We start from the raw sequence: 25,442 nt of genomic DNA on the forward strand, positions 1-25,442 counted from the left end.
GACCTCTGGGTCCTCCAGCCGCGGCGCGATGCTCAGAAAGCGGAGCGACACTTCGTGATACGATGAGGCTTTAAAGGAATCAGAAGAAGAAGGACGCGAGCCGGCGCAGCCACGATAGCATGCGACAGCTCGTGAAAAGCAGCATGCAATGATGATGATCAGTGTCGTCTGCTAACAGAGAGGAAGTCCCAACACCGTTCGTTGATGACAAACGTCGGTTACTTAAACTTAGAGATAATGTAGGACTCTCAAACCTCGCAATCGTGAGGCGTTTTAAATCTAGATTCGACAATTGTTGCTTTCAGCTGTTCAATAGAATGGCCAGGTGCGTTCACATGCTTTGGTGGAGGCAAAGAGTGCATGTTTTTGCGTGAGAGCAGTGATTGTTTATCCTCAAGCGGAAGGGTGTTCAGTCTGGACGATGGAGTGTTTGCGGCAGAGGGTGCCTTCCACCAGGTATACGACATTGTCGGAGTAAAAGGTAAAGTTTCCTTTTACATTACATACTTTAACATTAACATACATACTTAGTTTGAAGCCGCCAGGACGGTGCCCCGCGTGGTGGCCTTTTGTGGTCATTCCTGGCACCATAGTTTTTACAGTGCATGCACCCAGTACTGTGCGGTAGGCTGATGCTAGATTTGGTGAGAACGTCGCCAAAATTTTTGATCCGCCTATAAACAATGGGTAGTGCACGGGTAATATTACTTTTAGGCATTCACTTTGTACAAAAATATTGTGATGTTTGCTTAGTATGATGCAACTTTCGGAGCCACGGTCGAATGGGTCAAAACAAAGTTTGTTTGTGGATTCGGTATCGAAGCTTTTTATTGAGATTTCTGCGCGGTTCAACTGGTTAGCTCGCGTATTACCGTGGCCGAGCGCCTGCTCTGGGTATTTGTGACTCAAGAGCACGGTGTTAGGGTTTCTGAAATTAGAATCAAAATCCGCTTAGCGTGTGCAAAATCGCCTAAAACAGTGATATTGGCTGTAAAGTATTGTGCTTTTGCAGTGCCTGACATGGTGCTGTTGAAGTGGAAATACTCGCGTGTGGCCGTACTCCTATAGAGACTACTCGGAAACCTGCCCTGAGAAACTATGACTGTCATCATCATCATCATCACCAGCCTATCTACGCCCACTGCAGGGCAAAGGCCTCTCCCATTATTCTCCCATTGCCTCGGTCCTGTGCCAACTGTGACCAATTTATCCCCGCAAACTTCTTGATCTCACCTGCCCATCTAACTTTCTGCAGCCCCCTGCAACGATTGCCTTCTCTAGTGATCCACTCTGTTACCCTTAATGACCAGCGGTTATCTTGCCTTCGCATTACATGCCCTGCCCACGTCCATTTCTCCTTCTTAAGTAATACTAATATGTATTTAACACCAGTTTGCTCCCTGACCCACTCCGCTCTCTTCTTGTCCCTTAATGTTACAGCTATCATTTTCCGCTCCATTGCCCGCTGAGTCGTTCTCAATTTAAGTTGAACCCTCTTAGTGAGCCTCCAAGTTTCTGCCCCGTAGGTGAGTACCGGTAAGATGCAGCTGTCATACACTTTCTTCTTCAGCGACAATGGTAGGCTGCTATTCATTATCTGAGAATGTCTGCCATATGCACCCCACCCCATTCTCATCCTTCTAATTATCTCTGCCTCATGGTTGGGATCGGGGGTTACAACTTGGCCTAAGTAGATATATTCGCTTACCACTTCCACTGCCTCGCCACCTATCTCAAACCGCTGTGCTGTCGCGAGGTTATTGATCAATTCTTTAGTTTTCTGCATATTAATTTTCAGGCCCACGGTTCTACTCTGTTCGCCCAGTGCGGAAAGCATGATTTGCAATTCGTCCCCCGAGTTACTTAGCAAGGAAACGTCATCAGCAAATCTGAGGTTACTTTTGGAATTCTCCATTAACCCTTACTCCCACCTGTTCCCAATTTAACCTTCTGTATACTTCTTGTAAACATGCTGTGAATAACATTGGAGAGATTCTGTCTCCTTGTCTGACACCCTTTCTTATAGGTATTTTACTGCTCTCCCTATGGAGGATGATCCTAGCTGTAGACCCATTGTAGATATCCTCTAGTATTCTTACATAATGCTCATCTACCCCCTGGTTCCGTAATGCCTGAATGACTGCTAGGGTTTCGACCGAGTCAAATGCTTTCTAATAATCTATGACGGCTATATATAGGGGTTCAGTATACTCAGCGCACTTCTCTATCACCTGATTGATCGTGTGAATATGGTTCATTGTTGAATAACTTTTACGGAAACCTGCTTGTTCTTTAGGTTGACTGAAATCTAAGGTTGCAGAAATTCGGTTAGCGATTACCTTGGTAAATACCTTGTAGACGACTGACAGTAAGCTGATCGGCCTGCAATTTTTCAAGTCCTTCATGTCGCCTTTCTTATGAATTAGGATGATGTTCGCGTTCTTCCAAGCTTCCGGTACCATTGCGGTCATTAGGCATTGCGTATACAGGTTTGCCAGTTTTTCAAGGACAATTTCTCCGCCATCCTTCAAGAGGTCTGCTGTTATCTGATCCTCACCAGGTGCTTTGCCTCCTTTCATTTCTTTCAAAGCCTTCCTTACTTCTTCGGCCGTTATTGGTGGGATGTCTATCTCCTGTGAACTACTGTCTCGTTCGGCATTATCCTGTATGTCCCGTCAACTGTAAAGGTTCCTATAGAACTCCTCGGCCACTGTGACTATTTTATCCCTATTTGTGATGACATTGCCTTGCTTATCCTTAAGTGCATACATCTGATTTTTCCCCACGCCAAGACGTCTCTTCACTGCTTTCAGGCTACCTCCGTTCTTTACAGCGTATTCGATCCTCTCCATACTATACTTCCGTATGTCAGCTGTCTTACGCTTATTGGTTAAATTCGAGAGCTCCGCTAGTTCTATTCTGTCAGCTGCGGTGGAGATTCATGGTTTGCCGTTTCCTGATTAGATCTTTCGTCTCCTGTGAAAGTTTACCAGTATCCTGTCTAGCCATAGTGCCCCGGACTTCTACTGCACACTCCGTGATAATGCGTGTAAGGTTGTCGCTGGCTTCCTGTGTCGTAAACTCGGCTTCCTCGTTAAGAGCGGAATATCGGTTCTGCAGCGCGATCCTGAATTCTTCTACTCTACTTCTTACTGTTAGTGCATTTATCGGCTTCTTTCGTACTAGCTTGTTGCGGTCCCTCCTCAAATCTAGCCTAATTCGGGATCTTGCCATACGGTGGTCACTATACCTTACCCTTCCGAGCACTTCCACATCCTGCACGACGCCAGGGTTATCGCATAATATGAGGTCTATTTCATTTTTGTGCTCCCCATTCGGGCTCCTCCAGGTCCACTTCCGACTCTCCCGTTTACAGAAAAAGGTATTCCTTATGCGTAGGTTATTCCGTTCTGCAAACTCAACTAGTAGGTCCCCCCTGCTATTTCTACAGCCCAGACCATAGTTCCCGAGTGCCTTGTCTCCAGCCTGATTCTTGCCTACTTTAGCATTGAAGTCCCCCATAACTACGGTATACTGTGTTTTTACTTTGGCCATTGCCGATTCCACATCTTCATAGAAGCGTTCCACTACTTGGTCGTCGTGGCTGGATGTGGGCGCGTAGCCCTGCACCACCTTGAGGTTGTTCCTCTTATTTACCCTAATTACAAGACCTGCTGCCCTTTTGTTAATGCTATAGTGTTCGTCTATGTTGCCAGCTATGCTTTTATTGACTAGAGGTCCCACTCCTAGTTCTCTTCTGTCCTCTAGACCACGGTAACATAGGACGTGTCCGTTTTTCAGCACCGTAAAGGCTTCGCCTGCCCTCCTAACCTCGCTAACGCCTATTACATCCCATTTAATGCCCTCTAATTCCTCGAACAACACCTCGAGACTTCCTTCGCTGGATAAGGTTCGCGCGTTTAACGTTGCCAGGTTGAGATTCCATTGGCGGCCTGTCCGGATCCAGGGATTCTTAGCACCTTCTGCTGCGTCACAGGTCTGACCGCCGCCGTGGTCAGTTGCTTCGCAGCCGCTGGGGACTGAGGGCCGAGGGTTAGTTGGCGTATTCATGGGAGGTTGTGGCCATTACTACACCAGTGTGGCCAATCCTGCTCTGATGAGGGAGTGCATTACCGGCAATGGTCGCCGGAGTCAGGCCGCATTCCAAGCCCCTTTGTGCAATTCCATCAATACGCGGATTTTTTTTTTTCCGTGGGAATTGTCCGGCACCAGCATTCGAACCACGGTCCTTCTGCACGCGAGACGGGTGTTTTACCTCTACGCCATCGCTGCGTCTTCTACGCCATCGCTGCGTCTAGCTATGACTGTAACATCCAGTAAATGTAAGGTCTGGACAGACTACGAACGGGAAAGGCAGAAACTAGGGTGCTCAAGGTCAAAAGTCTCAGTCAAGATAAAAGTTGAATTTCAGCATGCTGCCACATAATGAATATATCGTCTATATACCTACGGGGGCTTCAAATAGTGGGTTTTGAAGAAGATTGACTCTAGACATTCCAATAACATAATCGCATACTTTGGCCCGAATTTGGGTCCCATTATTGCTCTGCAGAGTTGCACGTAATTGACACCATGAAGCTAGAACTTGTTCATCTCAAGGGTATGTTGAATGATAGTTTTACAGAAGAGAGAATAGATAGGTTTGTCGCCCGGTGACGGCTCGTACGCACATGCTACAGCGGTGATTTCATCTGCAGGCGGAATGTTAGCGGATAACGACAGAACTTAGAGGATAACATGTAAACCGTTGGGAATTTCAACCTCCGTGATATCTACGAGAACATTATTTGTATCCATAATGAAGAATGAAATGCTGGTGTGAGAATCGCAAATACCTGAGTCGACACAGCGCGAACAGTTCCCGGTGACAGTACCAACGCCAGAAATAACGGGACGACCTAAGTAGTTATTTTAACGAATATTAGGGATCGGGAACAATCTATGGGCTGCTGGGGTTAAACGGATAAAAGAAGTATTGCTCATTTCGTTAATTTATTCATTTCAAATAAGCTCACTAAGTTATTCTTTGACAATTAGCTTGTAAACATTAGTGCAATTACTAGGAAGTACTTTGTAGAATGTCTATTTTGATCGTTGTCTATAAGCCTCGTTGACATAGCTTTGTCGGGGCTCATGATGGCGTCTCCTTTATCGGAGGATTTTGTTACTATATCGAGGAACTTTCGAGTTCCTTGGTGGCTTTGTTCTCCTTGTTAGTGGTAAGACGGAAAGATTTGTTTTTGGTATGTGGCTCGTACACAGCCATGAATGTAGTTGGAATGTAGTTGGTTGTCTGTCGATTGCAGTGTGTTGGCCATGTCCCGCGCAAGTGTTGTGTTATGTGGGGCTTCAGGTCTTTTTATGGCACCGTTGTTATGTCTACAGTGTTTCCGAGTGCAGCAGCAGCGGTCCTCTCGCTTGCCGAGTCGTTGCCAGCGATCCCGAAGTGTCCTGGGAGCCAGCAGAGTAGCCGCTCATGCTTTTCTGCATAAATAGACATAATGGTGTTGAACACAAGAATAACTATAAGGTTTTTGGCGGGCTTGTGTGTTGATAGTGCGCGAACAACAGTCAAGGAATCTGTATAGATGACGGAATTCGGACTTTGTTTTCCAAGAATATGCTGTACGATAAGTAACGTTCTATATGCTTCTGCTGACAAAATGGTTGTATGCACGCTCATCGTTCTAGCTGCTTTGAAATTCAGAGCATGAGCAGCGCAAAACACCATAGTGGATGTTTTACAAGCGTCACTGTGAAATTCTGCACATGGGTATTTAAACTGTAGAGACAGAACCTGCTGCAGTATTGCCGCTCGTGGTACACGATTTTTGTGAAGTTTTATAAAAGAAATGTCAGAGGACATAGGGCGAACGTTCCCAGGCGGTAAAATGTCTGAAAAGAATGATCTGTAGACATCTAACCACGAAGCGCTGATATCCGAGGCTGGCTGTCTCACTCTAAGTGGAAAGGGCAGAGGAACGGATGGGAGATTCCAGAACAGCAGAGATGTGGATGTATTGGAAAGACTGTATAAAAAGTATGGTTATTCAGCGATGAAGCAACTCCATGTAGGTCCTTTGATTCTAAAGGCTCTACTTGTTACACTCGACATACAGACTTTGGACGGGACTAGTGCGAAAAGCACCCGATGCAAGACGAAGTCCCAAGTGTAGCACTGGGTCATGCATTCGCAACCACACTGCCATAGTTCAAGCGAGACCCAGTCAAAGCAGTATACAAGCGCCGCAGGAGTTCTTTGTCCGCCTATACCATTGGTGGGAGAGAACCTTAAGAGTATTCATTGTTTTCAGACATTTATGCTTAAGTTCCTTGATGTGTAGAATGAATGTAAGTTTGTGGTCAAACACAGCACCTAGAAACTTGTGCTACTTGTTCACAGGAAGTGACACGGCGTTAAGAATAACGTCTGGGTCTGGTTGAACACCATGCTTCCCAGAGAACACAACGCAAGAGCGTTTTGCAGGGTTGCGGTTAAAGCCATTCTAGTATTCCCAGCGAGGCAGTTTCTTGACGGCAAGCTCGAGTGTTACTTTCGCAGATTGACATATTACAAGACCTGAAGGATATCCTGACGTCATCTACATACATTGAATAAGACAGTGTACATGGCAGTGCCTTTCCAAGAGAGTTCATCTTAACTATATTAAGACTGCAGCTCAACACTCCACCTTGTGGCACGCCATTTTCTTGCATATAGCCCTTTTACAGGGTGAAACTAACTCTGACGCAAAAGGTTCTCTCCGACATATAACTGCAAAGGATGTTCAACATGTTGCCCGAAACAGCGATTGAGTTCTGTAATTAAGGATGCCGTACCGCCAAGCAGTGTCTTGGGCTTTCACGATGTCAAAAAACACCGTAAGGCAAAACTGTTTATGAACGAACGTATCCTTTATATATAATTCAAGAGCGACAAGTTGGTGGTTCGTAGACCGTCCCCCCCCCTCAAGCCTGCCTGGAAGCTCTCGAGAAGACCATTGTACCCGAAAACTACACGAGTCTTCTGTTGATCATCTTCTCGAGAAGCTTGCACAGGCAGCTTGTGAGGGCAATAGTTTGATAGCTTGCAGGAGTGGAAGCATCCTTCCCCTCTTTCAAGAATGCTACAACTATGGTCTCCCTCCAAGACTTTGGAATGTGCCCCGAAAGCCATATCTTGTTGTGAAGGTGAAGGAGTGTAACAAGGCTGTCTGCGTGTGTGTGTTGTATCATTGTATATGCGAATTTGTCTGGACCTGGAGCTGAGGGTTTACGGTTACTCAGAGCACCCCTCAGCTCATGAAGCGAAAACTCGGAGTTATAGGACGTGGTTGATCTGTCGTTGTCATGTACAGGCTCCTTTTCGGCTGAGAGTTTGTGTTTCAGTAAAGTGTTTTTAATGTGTGCTGAACTAGACACGCGTTCATACTCTTGTGCAACTGTGTAAGCCTGGTCTTCAAATGTGTCCCCTGTTGTGCTTACCAGAAGGAGGCTGTGTGTCTGATGTCCTTTAAGTTTGCGTATTTTCGTCCATACTTTTCGTGTGTTTGGGTATGAGTTTATTGATATTATGAACGGGCGCTAACTATCTCGTTTTGCCTCACGGTGCACTCGTTTTCCAAATGCCTTTGCCCGCTTGAACAACGGGAGGTTGCCCAACATGGGGTACCGACGAAGGATACCCCACGCCTTGTTCTGGGCCTCTCGCGCTCGCCTACACTCCTCATTCCATCACGGGCGTCCTGTGGTTGCGCAGGGCACCAGAACCGTGGGGAATGGACTTTTCCGCAGCGTCGAGGATGTGCGCCGTGAGGAGTTGAGCGGTTAATGTGCGTGTAGTTGTCTTATGGTTGTGTAGTGTAGTTTGGATGTGTCTGTGAATGTATTCCAGTTAGCTTGGGCTTCATTGAAACTGTTCTTGAAAGATGGACTGCATCGGCCCTTACCTATATATGTGAGTGAGGTGGGGAAGTGGTGACTGCCGTATGGGTCAGTGCCTACACCATATTCAAGACATTGAAAGAGAATTGCAGAACCAATAGCCAAGTTATGATTTGAGTATGTATTGTGTCTAACTTATGGTATGTAAGCTGTTTCTTGTTGAAAAGGCATGCTCCGAAGGATGCTAAAAATTCTTAATCAGGCGACCTGGGCATCCGTGCGAGAAGAGCCCCAAAGAGAATTGTGTGCAATATGGTCCCCTGTCAGGATGTATAGTTCGGGCAGCTAGTATACCAGCGCCCAAAATCAGAGCTCGATGGCGCAAGATCACGAGGAATGTATATAAAGAGAATGCCGTTATCAACCTATTTAGTAGTTTTGTTCGAATTGCTACAGCCTAAAGGACAGTGTTCGCGGTGGTAGGGTGGCATGCTAAAACTTTCCGGGCGATTATGGCCACACCGCCCGAAGAATGTGTGCAACCAGCCCTATCCTTTCTGAATGCCATATAGCAATTTAAACAATTTGTATGATTAGAATTCAACTGTGTTTCCTGAACACACATTACACTTGGCTGATTAGCAGGCAGAATCTCCTACACGTCACCAAGACTATTCAGAAGGCCTCTGCAGTTCCACTGAACAATATTTTCTCTTCCCATTATTTAGTGTGAGAGCTACTGGAGTGTGTATGTTTATGTGCCGTCTTTCGGGGCTGTAACTCTTGGATTGGGCTTTTTGGGCCTATCTGTATGTAATGTCTTTCGGGCTTGGGCTCTTGGATGGGGTTTTTTTATCTTCTCTACTGTCGTGGACGCCGCAGTCCGTTCCTTTCCCTGCGATGAAAGCCACAAGGGCTCGACGTCCATGTCATCATCTGAAGGCAAGGAGTTGTCCAGCGGTCTTGCCCCATGGACTTGGTACCCTTTCGGGTGTTCTTTGTCTGCGCTGCCACTGTCGAGGACGTGAGAAGCGCCACAGAAGGGACATGCAGTGAGCCGAGAGAGGGGTTCGCTATGGCTGCCTCCGTCTCCAACTCCTCCGTGCCCTTGTGTGTGCTTCGGGCCGGTGGAGAGGAACCAGTGGATGCAGCGGCATCCCCAACAGACGTGGTTGCCACCACAACCGCTACTGGCTCAGCGAGCGGCGCGGTGGCGGGACGGGCCAGCGGAAGCAACCCAAGGGGGTTGCGACGAGGGAAGGTCTGACTTGTGGTACTGGGTCCCCGTCACAACCAGACGCCACTCCACCCCCCGGCGAGCCGCGTCGGCGTACCTCCCCAGAGGAAAAGAGGCGAACCTTTTTCGCTCCTCCAGGAAGGTGATGTTTTCTGTTACCTTGATATTTATTATTTTCTTCTCAAGTTTATACCTCGCATTTTCAGGAGAACGCCGCGTGTGGGCCCGGACAGTTAATGCAGAGCAGTTGTCGTGAACTATAATCATCTGTGGGATGGTCATGTTGGGCGCAATTGGCGCAGGTTATTTTGCCCCGAGACGAGTTAGTACCAAGCCCGAACTGCTGACACTTGAAGTGCGCCGCGGATTCGGGAGGTATACTCGGACGGAGCACCGGATGAAACCGGCATTGATGTGGTTAGAAAGAATAGAACGTTCAAATGTCAAGATGATATTTCTAGTTGGTGCTACCTTATCGTCTCTTCTACTGGTGATGCGCTTGACTGCCTTCACACCTTCACTTCTCAGGCATTCAAGAAGATCGGCCTCTGTCTCATTTGCAAGATCTGGCTCTGAGATCATGCCCAGTGAACTGTTGAGGCTGAGGTGGGGCGTGACCTTGATGTCAAGATCGGCAATACGGGTCTGCTTCAAGAGTTTTGTTGCCTGCAGCTCACTATGTATCTCAAACAAGATTTCACCGGTTCTTTATTTCTTAGCTTTAGAGGACGCCCCTACAGCACTTTTCAAAACTTCGAAATCATGAACATGGACTGTGAAGCAATAGGCCTATGTTGTTCGAGAGATTCAATTACCAAGAAGTGGGAGTAGTTATCAGGTTTTCCGATTGTCATGGTCGGAAGGGGTAGAAAGGATACGTTGGTGCGGCTCCTTTTAGGGGGCCAATCATTGGGTTTTGGAAATTTGAAAAAAAACCCTGCAGCATGTATAAAAGCAGGGGACGGGGGTAGTTTCTTCGTCAGCCTTACCCTGATAGCTTAAGAGGTCCCGGAGCTCCCGGCCTGGTAAACAGACAGGGAGCCCGTCCACCAGAGCTAGACCTGGGCTCCGATGGCCAGGGTTTGAAGTTTCTGCCCTTCACCCTAAAACAAATTGCCACAGTAGGATCCAGCCTATGTATGGGGGCTCGAGGTCAGAGGTGTCAACGATACCGTCACCAAGAATACTCAAGGTGCCCCGTGCGTGGTCGACGTGATCAAATGTACCCACTGAGACCTATAGACTACTTTAGAAAGCCTAGCACGACCGCTGAAACAAGATAACAAATTCTCTCACGTTTTTTTACATGATTAGTAGCGCTGTGCATCGTCAGCGCTGTGCGTCGTCCACTCTTCCTTTTTGTCCATGTATTCCTTGCGGTGTTTTTCACTACGAATCTTAATCTGCACCAACTAGCCCAACTTGCCATCATACCTAATGCATTACAAGGAATTTTCAACCTATTTTATGTGCATAAAATTCTTGATTGAACCACTTTGGAAAAACTACGGAGGATTTCATTAATCTATCAGGTTTTATCACAAGACAGCTTTTTTAAAAAAAGTGAGAGTAAAATCAGGAAAAATTACCCTTCATCGCAAACACTTGCTTTCAGGGCATCATTTTATTTGCTGCTTTTTGTGTTCAAAGTACGGAAAACGAAAACAGAAGTGGTCAGTATCAGTCGTTTGTTATCTGTAATCTGCAAGGTTAGGTGTTATCTCCAACTGTATTTAAACAAAATAGAAAACAAAAATACTTATAGAGTTCACAGAGTGAATTGAAGGAGGGACATTTTTAGAGGGAGTCACCAAGGAATCGTGATGTGCAGAGTAAATCTAATGAATTTGCTTCACTCCAAAGCCAACATTTTCAGCTGAAAGGAAGGTACTTCACGTAGAAAATGGGGCAATATAATTAGCGATAAGTAATTTGTGGACCGATCAATTTCCTTTTTAGACACTTTGACGATTGTCACCTATTTAAGAACATTTTAGCTGCAAAACTGTTTTGAAGCCCTATTTGTACTGTTGAATTATAAAGAGTATTCTTTTTGGTGAACAGTTCGCAAGCCGCACTTAGTGTACCGAGGGCGGCAGCACTGGATATCACGCTGGTGTCATCATTAGCGCCCAGAGACGCTCACCAGTTGCTGGGATAAAAAAATGAGGCTAAACATCTTTCACGCTTTTACACTGCCACCCTCAGTGATCATAACCCAGCCCGTAGGTAGTGTTCGATTGGCTGCCCTTTCACTTTTCGTGCTCGTATTGCATGAGCGTACTGTTAGCGCAAAAGTGCTGCAGTCAAGGCGATGCGATGCTCTGTAGTGTACAGTTTATAGCGGCAAAGCTTACTCATATAGGCGGGCTGTCCTGGAAAGGTGGGATCTCTGGTTTGGAATGCAACAGTAATTCTGGGAACCAACCTCAGTAGTTAGGCAAGTCTACCTGTCTCTTTCTTAATTTCCAGATGCGTGTTTATGTAAAGGGCCCCTGCATTTAGTGTTTTATTTCATGGTTATCTTCAACGCACCTGGATTTATTAAGCATGCCATGGCCGCTTATTGGCTATGGTGTCAGGCTTCTGAGCAGAGGTATCCAGTTTCATCCTTACAGCGGCAGCGGTTCTTGAAATAGAAGCCAGAACATAATGCCCATGTGTTGAGACTTCAATTCACATTCAAGGTTTCAATATTGCAATCAAGCTATATTCCTTTTTACTGACGAGCATACATGTCTATGTGTTTCTGTAAGGCGTTATATGCGCAATAGTTTATTTTTTTAGCCCGGTCACTGCATAGAACCATGTTGTCGTTAATAATATTAAAACCGAACAAAACACAGACGAAACGTGATCCTGAACTTACCCGCTCGCTTCATCCACGGAGTTTGGGTGATCATAAAATCAATGCATGTGCATTGCAAATTTCAGAAATTATAATCTGCACCATATTGAAAACTGTCTTTTACTTCTGTTTATTTGCTTGCTACCTCATTTGCATGAAGCATGAAAGGCAGCTGCGCACCGTTCCAGTAAAGTTAATTTGTGTGCTCATTGACTCGTTATTTTTGAAGTGTGTGCTAGATTAGAGTTGTCATGTGGCATGAGGTGAAATGTGTGAGTGAATGCAGGCTTTGTTTTTTTCCTGTGCGGCAGTTTGAGGAGTGGAGCGTGTGTACTGTGTCATACATCTGGTTCCTCTTTTTTCTGCAGTAAAATGACTCACAAAGTGTGCTAAGAACACTGACTACAAGTCAGCGAAATCGGCTTTTATACAAGGGCGTGGCACAGGGCGCAAGGAAGCTTGGATGAAGGAAACTGCGGGTCCAATCTTCAATAACGCTCAGGAGGACTTTCTGGACTTTTCGGTTCTTCAACGTGGGCCAAAGCAGCCGCCCCCTGCTGTCCCAGCCCTGGCAGAGCAATCTCCAGCAGCTCAGCATGATCCTACTCCCAGGCAGGTGGAGCCACCTGCATGTACAAGGCTGCCCGTGATGGCACCGGCTACTACTTCAACTACGCGGTGTTCAGCCTCGGCTCGCCGAGCTCCACTGCAACATCAGCCTGAACCAAAAGACAAGCGACACACTGGGGGCCTGTGTTCGGTGCTGTCCTTTCTCATTGAGGCTCCGCGCATCCTCCTCACCCCCTTTCATCTCTGATAGCCGCGGCTGTTTGCACGCTCCTTGACTTTGTATCGCCCCTCCTCGCCCAATAGAGGTAGCAGTTCCTAGAGAGCAGCAAACGTCGGACAACGCAAAACTCTATACGTCAACTCACCCAGGCATCCTACAGTGAAATATCCGGGGCCTCGGAAACAAAATCGGAGAACTGAAATTCCTAGTGCAATACCGTAAGCTACGGATATGGGCACTGCTTTTGCTGGAACATAATGCATTGCAACCACTACCTGGCTTTTTGGGGTATCTTTTCCCTGCCAAACCAGAAGGGCGCAAGAATTCCGTGGATGCCCATATCGACAAGGCTGCCGTGTATGTATCTGCTCAATACTCACATACACAGATATAACATAATGCTTGGTCTAACACCAAACACGAAGTAGTTGCTGTTCACGTACGTCTTCCGCGTGGTACGGTTATACTTGTCTCGATCTATATACGTCCTGCGCAATCGGCCCGTATACGTCTTGGCGGGCTTGCTCATTTCCGATGAGCGTACCTCGGGCGTCCCAATCCTTGTCGGTGGTGACTTTACGGAACCACACTTGGAATGGGAATACGCAATGACCTCCCGCCGTGGCGCAAAAATTTACGAGACCTTTTTTGACGGGGCATGTCAGTTTTTCAACGCTCCTTTCACGCCTACCCGCACGACTGCTACAAATTTTCCCGATCTAACGTGGTAGATGAGAAATCGGACTCCCTACAGGCAGGTACAGCCAGACGCCTAGGAAAGGGATTACCTCCTGATACTTATTCATCTACACGCGCACACTACCTCCAAAGTCAAGCGGAAGGCCTGTATTAGGAACTGGGACGAATTTTGTTCACTTACTGCGGACTTTCTGCTATCGGGATCTACATTACGCAGTACACTGACTCAAAAGCTAAAGAAGGGTACGATCGAAACGTGGGTAGAGGAGGCCAAACCAAACCCTGACGTGCCCCTCCTTAATTTGTGGGCGGCAGGGAACAGATCAGATATCGCTGCTCGGAGAAATCCGGACTCCCACTCGGACAGGATCAGGGTTAACCGCCTTACAGCCAAAGCCCGACAATACCAAAAAGTTGTTTCCCGTGGAAGGTAGCTACGGTGCTGCGATAGTATGAATCGCCGTACATCAAATCGCACACTTTGGAGCACATTCCGCGCAATAGAAAACGGTCTTCGAACTCCCGATCCGATGGCAAGCTCCCGCCTTGCGGCTCAGGAGACTCCAGAAGAATTTTCCAAACGGGCAGCTCGACAATTCTTCCCTCTATACGATGTGCCGCGCTCGCTTCCCCAAGACTCCCCTCCTCTTGCAGCAGACACGGACGGCCTGGAGACTCCATTTACACTTCTAGATCACCTCGCCGCAATTGAATGTTCCTAAAAGCGTACTAACCCAGGGTCGGATCGTATACTATACGAGGTTTACCAAAACCTGGAGAGAGATATCCTCAATACTATTCTGCATATAATTAATCAAACCTGGACAACGACAATCGTGGGCGAATGGAAGCACTGAATAGTTATAGCTAAGCCTGGAAAATCTCCTTACCATTAAGAAAATCTCCGCCTAATCTCCTTGACACTCACCATCTGCAAACTAGCACAACGAATGCTGGAAACACGTATTTCGTGGTGGCTTGAGAAGCATCGCTAATATCACCCAGCGCAAATCAGGTTTCGTACTGGTCTAGGCAGAGAAGATGGTTTGGTGATGTCGTCCGAAAACATCTTGAATGTTTCCTCCTAGACCCATGCCAGTCGTACCATACTGGCAACCGCTATTTCAAAGGCATAGGATAATCAATCACACGACGCTATCATACGGGCTATGCTTGGGTTGGGCCTTCCACGTCGTGGGGTTGATTATGTCGCTGTCTTTTTTTAAAAACTGTACATTCACGCTCCGTGCAGAACGGAAGCCACTAGGATTGTTTCACTCGGTGCCTGGTGTCTCCCAGGGAGCTGTGCTGTCGCCCATACTTTTTACACATTGCCTTTATTCACATAGCGTGCACCTCAACAATGTGCAGCACACACGCTCCCTCATCAACACGGATGATGTAATAGTATGGTCGACGCACATAAACGTAGAGATGCAGTATACCGCTATGCAGTACGCTCTTGAAGTTATCCAGGCGTTTGCAGCGATGGTTGGTCTTACTTTATCTGCCGAGCAGATGAAGGACACGGCAGTCGCTAAGAAAGCTCGCCGCAAGAAGCTCGCCGTCCACCTTCTATCTCTACGCATAGGCGCTCATCATCTTGCTGAAGCAACAAAACTCCGTATTCTGGTCCTGCATATTGACCAGGCTGGTACCGCTACAGCTTGGCGTACAGCAGTGAGGCAAACGGCGGCAAATACCATTCACCTAAACGGCCGCATTGCGCCAAAAGTGGGTGGTGCAAGACATTAGGTCGCCGGAGGCTGGCGTGCGCTGTGGTCCAACCACGATTGGTATATAAACCCAGTTTCAGCGTCTAAGCGTACCGTAACATGCTAAACTGGAAGCTAATAATAGAGAGGCCATGCGACCTATCACCGGTCTCTCGCGCATCACAGCGATACCGGTCCTTCAGAAACAAGCTCAGCTCACCACAATTTTCGAGCTCATAAATCAGCGCTGAGTTGTGCGACTTTTAAAGTATGCATGTCTTCAGAACGGCCAAGCACTGAACAAACACATCAAACCGGGCACCTTGGCTCCTCCGGAAATTCTTCTACCCTGGGGTTATACGATTATATCCTCCGACAAGACAAGCCATCTGCTGAGAAGGTGGACCAAGGGGGGTAAACTGTAGATCTCTCTCCTCACAAATAACCCGGGACCAGACGATCAATGCCTCCTCTACGACGGTGCTTGATACACAGGAATGCAAGGAGTCACAGCGTCGACCAGCCCCACTCATCCCAGCATCGAAGGCCGTATTGCCTACGCCTCTGCCACATGCACCCTAATCCTACTGGAATTGCAGCCTATACACGACGCCCTGGTGTGGCAGGCGCTTCCAGTAAAAACCTGACAACCATCAGTCTTCGTACCGAATCTACGCAAGTGATCTACTATTTGAAACAAGTTGCCCAGACCCCCATCATCTGCCAACGCATTCACCAGCTCCACAGCAAAATGCGATCCAAAGTGGTTGTGTCATGGCTTCCTGGTCATACCAGTATTGTAGATGTAGCGGCAAGCCACAGTGCCAGCGGCAGCAGCGCGACGCAGGCCTACGGGCGCGCTCACCCGCCGCAGGGCTCGCGCATCCCTGGCGTCAGTAGATAGAGACCCCACGGTGTTTGGAATAAACCGGCCCTGCTACGTGCTCTCATCGCCTCTCTCTTTCAACGCCTCCGTGGCATGCACTCTACATTTGGTGACCCGACGTGATATCCCTCCCAGCAAAGTTTTAGAGCCATGTGCAGCAACGACCAGAACCAGCGAGCACCGCAAGCAGCCGGCAACGAGATCGCCGCCCTGGCCATCCAGTTGCCACTGTATTGGGAACGCAACCCGGAGATCTGGTTCTCCCAGGCCGAGTCACAGTTTGCGCTGTCTGGTATCACCTCCCAAGAACGCAAGTTCCACTACGTCGTGAGATCTCTACCCTCGACTGCTGCGGAAGAGGTTGAGGACATTCTCGCCTGCTTCATACGCAACCCTCCAGCAGCGGCCTACGACCAGCCCAAAGCCGCGCTCCTCGAACGTACAGCCGCATCTGAGCGCATGCAGCAGCTAGTTTACAGCGATGAGCTTGGAGACCGCAGATCGAGCCAACTCCTGCGGTGCGTGACCCTACTCCTCGGCTCACGTGCCCAAGCCATGGACGGTGCATTGCTGCGCGAGCTCTTTCTGCAGCGCCTGACTGCGAGCGTGCAAACGGTCCTCGCAACAGCGTCATCCATGGATCTCCCTTCGCTCGCGTCCCTGGCCGACAAGGTAATGGAAGTAGCCAGCACAGCTTCACCTATTGCTGCTGTGAGCACGACGCCACTGTCACCTGCTCCTCGCACGACGCCAGCTCCTGCCGACGAAGGTGCGTCTGCGTCGCCTGCCAGTGTCGATCACCTCTGCGAACGACTGGAACAACTCGCCGCGGCGACGAGGCGAAAAAGCTCAACCCATTCTGCTCGCTCGTGACGCCAACGCGACCGCTCATCTTTCCGACGCCATGATGCCATTCGTAGACGCAGCCCTACACCAGCCCCCGATGTATGCGTCTACCACCGCCGTTTCGGCGCAGACGCTCGCCACTGCCTCTTGCCATGCTCATGGACGGAAAACGGCCCGCCGGACCGCTAGCGGCGACGAGCGGTTCTCGCCCCATTGAAGAATTTCGCCTGTTTCACATAGTCGATCGCACCACCGGACAAAAGTTTCTCGTCGACACGGGAGCGCAAGTCAGCGTTTTGCCAGCTTCACGCCACGACCGCATCTCCAACGCAGTCTTCTACCTCCATGCAGTGAACGGCACGCGCATTCCCGTTTTCGCGCAGCGATCCCTGACTTTGAGCCTGGGTCTTCGCAGAACTTTTCGGTGGATTCTTGTGGTCGCAGACATTCGCTCTGCCATCGTTGGTGCGGAATGTCTTACTAAACATGGCCTCCTAGACGACGTCAAGCGACGGAGACTTCTCGACGCCACGACCTTCCTCTCAGTTCAAGGCGTCGTAGCGACAGCAGCTGCTGACGTAGCGCCTTCCTGCGCTACAGTTGCTGAAGAACCGTTTGCCGCCCCACTAAAGGAGTTCCCCACCGTCACGTCCCCACCCGACTGGACTCAGCCTGTGACTCACGACGTCCGTCATCATATCACCACTACCAGACCACCCATTTTCTTTCGTCCGCGACGTCTCGCTCCCGACAGACTCAAGATCGCCCGTGCAGAGTTCGAGCACATGCTAGAACCTTCTTCCAGCCGCTACGCATCACCCTTGCACATGGTACCCAAGAAGAACGGTGACTGGCGACCGTGTGGCGACTACCGATTCTTCAACCTCTCCACCATCCCAGATCGGTACCCCCTTCCCAACATACAAGATTTCACCGCCAGTCTGCACGGTGCCACCATATTTCAAAAATCGACCTTGTACGGGCGTACCACCAGATCCCTGTCGCTGAGGAGGACATATACAAGACGACCATCACAACCCCTTTCAGCCTTTTCTAGTTTCTCCGAATGCCGTTCGGCCTCAGGAACGCTACCGAACGTTTCAGCGTTTCATCGATACAGTGACGCGCGGACTGCTTTTTGTTTATGCTTTCGTGGACGATCTGCTGGTAGGAAGTACGTCCCTAGAGGAGCATCTTCACCATCTCCGCATTCTCGAATGCTTAGCTGCCCATGGCGTTGTCACCAACGCAACGAAGAGTGAGTTCGGTGTTCCCACCCTCGACTTTCTCGGACATCGACTGGATGCGACAGGCATTCGGCCCCCCTCCAGCAAGGTCCAGGCCATTCTTGACTTCCCAAGTCCAACGTCGGTCACCAAGCTTCGCCAGTTCCTGGGTCTGGTAAACTTCCACCGTCGCTTTATCAGGAACTGCGCCACTCTGCTTGAGCCTCTCGACCACCTGCTTTCCGGGAAGCGCTCTACCACTGAATTGAACTGGAACGCAAGTGCTGAGGCAGCCTTTCATGCCATCAAACGTGCGCTGGCAAACGCCGCTCTACTCGCTCACCCAAATCCAGGACGTCCATTCGCGCTGATGATGGACACCTCGAGTTCAGCTCAAAATAAGGAGCTACTGCGAGCAGACCAAGCAGACGACAAGGAGCTACTGTGTCTTCGCACATCCCCAACTGCGCTCCAGCTCGAAGACGTGACACTCGACTGACAGCCGATTGTTTTGGACTTGTCTACCGGAAAGCCACTACCAATGGTACCCAAAACCTGCCGTTGAGAGCTCTTCGATGCCCTGGAGAACATGGCCCACCCTGGGCTTCGAGCCACGCAGAAACTCATCGCGGCTCGTTTTGTCTGGCCTCGAATGAACGCTGATGTTCGCGATTGGGTCCGCGCATGTGCACCATGCATACGCGCGAAGGTTCACCGGTATCCAGTTCCACTGGCAAAGACATATCCTGCAACCTGATGAGCGTTTCGCCGTCGTGCACATCGACCTCGTCGGTCCCTTGCCCCCTTGCCAAGGCTACCGCTACCTACTGACTTGTGTGGACTGATTCACGCGCTGTCCTGAAGCCACACCGCTACCCGACATCTCCGAACCCACGGTAGCGTCAGCATTCGTGTCGATTTGGGTACCACGCTTTGGATGTCCATCATCTAGCGTCACCGAACACGGACGGCAGTTCGAGTCTGCTTTGTTCGCCGAGCTCCTTCACCTCCTCGGCACGACTCGTTTGCGCACGGCAGCGTACCGGCCACAAACAAATAGACTCGTCGAACGTTTTCACCGTCAAATTAAGGCCACGCTCACAGCACACGACTGCCCAACACAGTGGGACCAGCGCTTGCCCCTCACACTTCTGGGCATACGCACCGCCTTCAAATCTGAACTGACGTGTTCTTCGGCTGAAATCGTTTTTGGAACCCAGCTACAACTACCAGCCGACCTGTTCGAGGTAACGTCTAAAGCATCTTCGGCGGCGAACTACGTGAAATCGAGATTGATCCTGGCTGACCTTCGACCGCAGCCTACACGGGAACGAAAACCCAGAGGACCTTATGTGTTTCCGGACCTTGAACAGGCAAGACGTGTTTGTGCCGTACGAACCCGTGCGCCGCCCATTGCAACCACACTACGTTGGCCCTTTCCCTATAGTAGAACGACACTCGTCAACATATGTCATCGACATCAAGGGCTCTCACGACAACATAACTCTAGAGCGCCTAAAGCCGGCATACGTCACCGCCACCGACATCAACCCTACGAGTCGTCCCACTGTGGCTGCACACCACCGTGACCATCATGTACGTTGGGGCCATCAGAGCGTCACACCAGCTCTTCTCTTGACGGGGAGCCCTGAAGCGGCAAGCCACAGTACCAGCGGCAGCAGCGTGACTCAGGCCCACGGACGCACTCACCCGTCGGAGGGCTCGCGCGCCCCTGACATCAGTAGATAGAGACACCACGGCGTGCGGAATAAACGGGCCTCGCTACGTGGTCTCATCACCTCTCTCTTTCAACGCCTCCGTGGAATGTGCTGTAAAGGAGTTTTTTGTCCCGCACGCCATGAAGGAATCGTTGGCAGGTAGATGTTGAAAGCTTTGCTTTAAAAAGAAACAGGCTTTTATTCCGACGTCATGTTTCAACGCTCAAAAGACATAACATTTGCTCTGATACGTTTCACCCAACTTTACGTGTCACCCTTATCATTTGGTCATCCCCTTTCTGAGAGGCAGAATGGCGGGTTAAGTTTTATTCTGCACAGCGTCGCCATTGTCTGGATTCCCGGCCATGCCGGCCTGGTTGGGAATGAAGCGCCTCGTGCCGCAGCCGGCGATCTGCGCTACCGGGCACTCCCAACTTCAGGGACCAACACCGGGTGCTACCCTCCCACCACTGAAGACACGCTCCCTGCCCTTGATTCCACCTTCTGTTCCATACTGTCCCACTACATGCACACACGAAGAATATATCACCCGCACCACCCCTCCCTCCTAACACACCACGCCACCCTTTCCCGCCGCCTGCAAACTGAAACCTTCTATAATCACCCCATCCTACACCACATCTCGCCGTCCCTTTCCCCTACAACTGCCCTTACTGTCACATACCTCTCACCACTTACCATATTGTTTTCTCTTGTCCTCACCACCCTAACCCCATCACATCCCCCAACCCTGAGCAGTGGAAGCCCGAGCTGACAAGCTCAGCACCAGAGCGACAGCAAGCCCTGGTGCAACGAGCTCTGAACGCAGCTCGTACTCGCGACCTTCTGGAAATAAGAGGTTGAACATATCCTGGTGCGCACAATAAAAGTTTATTCCTCCTCTTCCTCCTTCCTCCTTACAGCGATTCAATTTCCCCACATTAACAGGACCTGCCTGTGACTGTGATAGCATGTCCGGAATCATCTGCGTTCCAATCATTAGCATAACTAATTACACAGACGACAATGTTGACATCTTTGACGTCAAACATATTGGGCCCAATGCGAACAAGAGCCCCAGACATTAGGGTTAGGATTAGGAAAAACTTTATTTGTTCCTGCAAAATGACTAAGCGCCGCGACGCTGGCCTGGCGTCGTCCTAGGGATTGCCGTTACTAGACGCAGCGCATTGTTTCAAATATTAGCCACATGCCAGGGATTAGCGGTCACCGTTTTGTATCCATACCAAGCTGAATGTTTCGCAAAAACCATTCTCTTAATTCCGAAAGTTTGCTTTGCAGCCGAAAACAGTGGGGACGAGCGAGGCTAAAGTACTGAAACAGGTGTACTCCTCAACGAGGAAGCAGAAAAGCAAAAACTTTATTATTACGCAACAATAAATTGCTTTGCTATTAACAATGCACCACAACCGGCTACACGGAAAAATTGCCATTCACTTGTAAAAGTTTAACCCCATATAGAATGGAGCGGCTGTTGGTCTCGGGAGCTGGCATAAAATAAATGACCTGCGTTCTCCTTGCATGGTGTGCACGCCCCTTCCAGAACGCCGTTGTGTTCAGAGCCAGTGACCACCGGTCCCTACGGTGTAAAAGTTGTCGCCCAAGCAATGCATCCCTGCTCGGAAATTATCCCCAATTGTCGTGAGGAGACTGCTGGCGTACAGGGGTGGAATCAGAGGACATCTGTATACGGTCGTGTCGGGATTGTTCCCGGCTGTGCTGGCTCCGACTGCAGGTCCGCTCTCTGAACAGATCTTCACCGAGTCTGCCGTTGGGAGTTGCTTGGCGGCATGCGAGAGCCATCCAAATGCGTGTAGGGGTCCGATAGCGACTACCCGGGCAGAGCCCCGGCGTTTCCGTATATTGATGTTCGGGATAGACCGTAGCGATGACGATTTCCGACGCTACGAGCTCGGCTACGGAGGGCTTGAGTGGCAGCCTTCCCAGCCTGGCATGAGGGGTGGGTGGCGGAGGGATCTCCATGACAACCGAAGCACCGCAGTTCGCAGTCGTGGTGGGTGTGCCTAGGGTTTTGGTTAGGAGAAATGTCGTTCCGCGGTACCTGAAATGTACCAATTCTTTTCCAGTTGGACAAGCGTCGGTGCGATAGTGCATACTGAGTCAGTGAAGGCTCCGCCTGCAATGGACGTGGGCCGGGTAGAGGCGGGTGATGGAAGAACAGAAGATAGCCAGGCGTGGTAGCCTGGTACCTTCTAGGGCAGTAAGGATGGAGTGAGAGTCCCCCATGCGCCTGAAGTCCAGGATTCTGTGCTCATGTACTCCAAGGGACGCGCGACTGTGATCCCCGCTGTGGCTTGCAGGCACTACCTGGAGCGCTCCGCCGGTGTTGGCAGGGTCTTGGGGTTGATATGAGGTCACAATGCGGACCTTCCCTAGGTGAGTTGCAGGCGTCGAGGCAAGGGACTTGTGAGCAAGGTTCTACCTCTTGCGCACGTCGGTGAATGTGTCCGCACTTTCTTGTGTGGAGAGGCTGGCGGATTGGGAAGAGCGGAGGGTACCGACTGCAAAATAAGCGTCGTGGGAGCCGAGGGCGGATTTATTCCCGTTTGTCGTGGCCGTCACCGGATAGGCGCCGAAAGAAACCACTCTAGGGGTCCAGAGGTGCCCATGGTGCTCAGCTGTCGTTGGATACGAGTGGTCAAGGCGGTCCGAGTGAATGGCGCGGCTGGCGCCTAACGAGGGCAGCTGGAATCCCGCGCAAGTCGTGACTAGGCTTAACACGTATTGCTTTTCGTCTGCGGCACACAGAGATGGCCGTTTCAGGGAAACTTGACCGTGGCTTGCTGGACACGGTGTGCATGGAACGTCGGCGGACTGCTGCGAAAAGATACGAGCGGTGTCAGTCTCACGCCGAGAACCGAGTCGAACTGCGGTCGTGGTGGTGGAACCTGGCTGCTAGAAGCACGACGACAACAACTACGACGATGATGACGATGCCCTCAATGTTCCCTCAATGATGACGCCCTCGGCGACCGATGTCCCCAATCCCCCTCAAGGGGGAATTGGCCGGGGCTAGTTTACTGATTGTACTTCAATAAGACTTAAGTACTAATTTATTTCAAAAAAGAAGGCCATGAAATAAAATTTCACAATAATTGAGGTTGTGGGCACAGGTGCCAATCTCTTGGGTGCACCACCTGCAACCTTCGTAGCAATGTTTAATTCAGTTGACTTGGACGCACAGAGGCAGGGGGTGGTGGAAATTGGCCAGTGGCCAGGAATGGTGTGGGAGTCGTGGGACCAGGGAAAATTTCAGTCCGATCAGTCTTTATGTCGTCTTTAATGCAGCACGTCTAAAGTGCTAACCTCATGGAGCAATTTCCAAGCGATTTGGGGAGCCACGCGACTAGAGACGAACTACTTTTCGTCGCGGACCGAATCGCTCATGGGATGCTCGGTTCTGGGTCACCAGAAAAAGTCGCTCACCTTCCGGAAGTTGCCTCAGCGACAGTAGGCCGCAAGTGGCGCCACTTCCGGATGAGGGAGAGAACGAGGGGAAGGGGCGAGCGGAGACGCAGTGCATCCTAAAGAAGTACGACCCTCTTACCTTCAAGCGTCAGTTGCAGTTGTAGTAAATATAAATACCCCAGGAAATGAAGCAGAACACAGTGGCCCAGATAGCCGAATTGGTAAGGCATTCGAGATCTAATCGAAAGACGTGGGCTCGGTCCCCACTCTGGGCGCGTGTTTTTTTCTTTCTTTCTCACGTAATTAATAAAAAAATGTAACTTCACTAACGGTAACAAAGATTCTAACCATTCCCGTATGCCTTCTTTGGCGTTGTAGACTGCCGGCATTTCTTTCGGTATTTACTAACGAGCCCCTCATTTCCAAAACCATATTATCGTGCGAACGCTTAGCGAGGGCCTCGGTTCTGGCAGCCTTGATGCCTAGGTAGCATAAGAGGGTTTCCCGCCAGTTACCCGCTTAAGACAGACTGTAGACGTTACAGTCACCTCGCGGGGGTTGAAAAGAATGTCCCCTTCTCCCCGTGTAGCCTGAGTGGCGCTGGCTACCACCCTCAAGCGTCAGATACAGTTGTAAATATAAATACCCCAGAAAGTGAAGCAGAACAAAGTCGCCCAGATAGCCGAATTGGTAAGGCATTCGAGATCGAATCGAAAGGCGTGGGTTCGGTCCCCACTCTGGGAGCGTGTTTTTCTTTCTTTCTTTCTCACGTAAATAATAAAAATAATGTAATGTCACTAACGGTAAAAAAGAGTCTAATCATTCCCCTATGCCTTCTTTGGCGTTGTAGACTGCCGGCATTTCTTTGTGTATTTCCTAACGAGCTCCTCATTTCCAAAACTATATATATATATTTATATATATATATATATATTTATATATATATATATATATATATATATATATATATATATATAAGGCTTACTGCATTACAAATTCTTTTTCTATAAACCTTTACCTACTGTTGGCCTGTGCCGCTAGAGTCCCCGTTTCCGATCGAATTTCTTCATTTCATCGTTCCAACTGATAACTGGCCATCCTCTTCTATACCAAGCTATTGATATCTACTGTTACTCTTATTGTCCACCAGTGGTTTGTTCGCCTCACATCTTGGCAAGACAAATTTCATTTCTTTTTTTTTTGTTGTACTACAATAACTCCTACTCCAAATTGTTCCCTGGTAAACGCTGCTCGTATTCTGTGTCTAAGTGTTACCCGTCACATAATTCGTTTCATGGCCCGTTGAACCGACAAAGTTTTCTTGTTGTTTAGTAAGGGGCCAAGATTCCCCTCCATATAATACAGCCACCAGTACGAAATGATTGTAGTTTTTTTTTAACAGAGGTAGCCTACATTTGATTATTTGGAGATGCTTGCCGAGTGCTTCTCAACCCATGCCCATTCCTCGCCAGATTTTAAAGACGATAGTCTTTCTTGGGCTCCTTAAACCCAGAAGTTTTGGTCTGTCTGTATGTCTGTATGTCTGTATGTCTGTCCGTCTGTCTGTCTGTGACTCGATTCAGCCACCCGGCCAAAGCAAAACAATGCCTGCGTAATAGTCTTATATAGTCACAGCTAAATCTACCCGTCTATGTCCGGTGTAATGTTCATACTACTCAACATTGTTAAAGAAGAACGAGACATTACGCAAATATGAGACAACAAATCAATACAGAAGTGATATTTGCAGCGTTCCTTTATAAAAATTCAAACATGCTTCACTTTTACGAAATTAAATACTTAATCAATTGCAGAAAAAGAATTCACTCCGCCGTCGCCTGCTGTCGCCCGCGCCACTATAGCTTCTGGCGCCATTTTAAGAAAGCAACCGGCAACAGCTACGCAAGGTTCCACTATATAGGTTCCACGTTCTGCTTGCAACGCACGTGGAGTAGGGAAACGCGGTTCTATAAACGTTGAAGTAGGGCGCATCGATTAACGCGCGTCTTCGCCGTACGGCAGCGTTCGCATCGATACGGCCGGTTTGGAGCAGTGGAACCCGGGAAATTTAGAATGATTTAAGCAAACATTTGGCGTCTTAAGGAGCGCGACGCAAGAGGAA

The 25,442-nt window shown here is 49.3% G+C and overlaps 1 non-coding gene across 1 annotated transcript; it reads left to right on the top strand.

The window, feature by feature from the left end:
* Positions 1-23,992: 23,992 nt before the first annotated feature.
* On the top strand, positions 23,993-24,066 carry Trnar-ucg (transfer RNA arginine (anticodon UCG)). Its single transcript has one exon. It is a non-coding gene; the product is annotated as a tRNA-Arg (tRNA).
* The last annotated feature ends 1,376 nt before the right edge of the window (positions 24,067-25,442 follow it).

Source organism: Haemaphysalis longicornis, unplaced genomic scaffold (assembly GCF_048455015.1).
Source record: "Haemaphysalis longicornis isolate Haplotype H1 unplaced genomic scaffold, Haemaphysalis longicornis Haplotype H1 scaffold_6, whole genome shotgun sequence".
NCBI classification, from domain to species: domain Eukaryota; kingdom Metazoa; phylum Arthropoda; class Arachnida; order Ixodida; family Ixodidae; genus Haemaphysalis; species Haemaphysalis longicornis.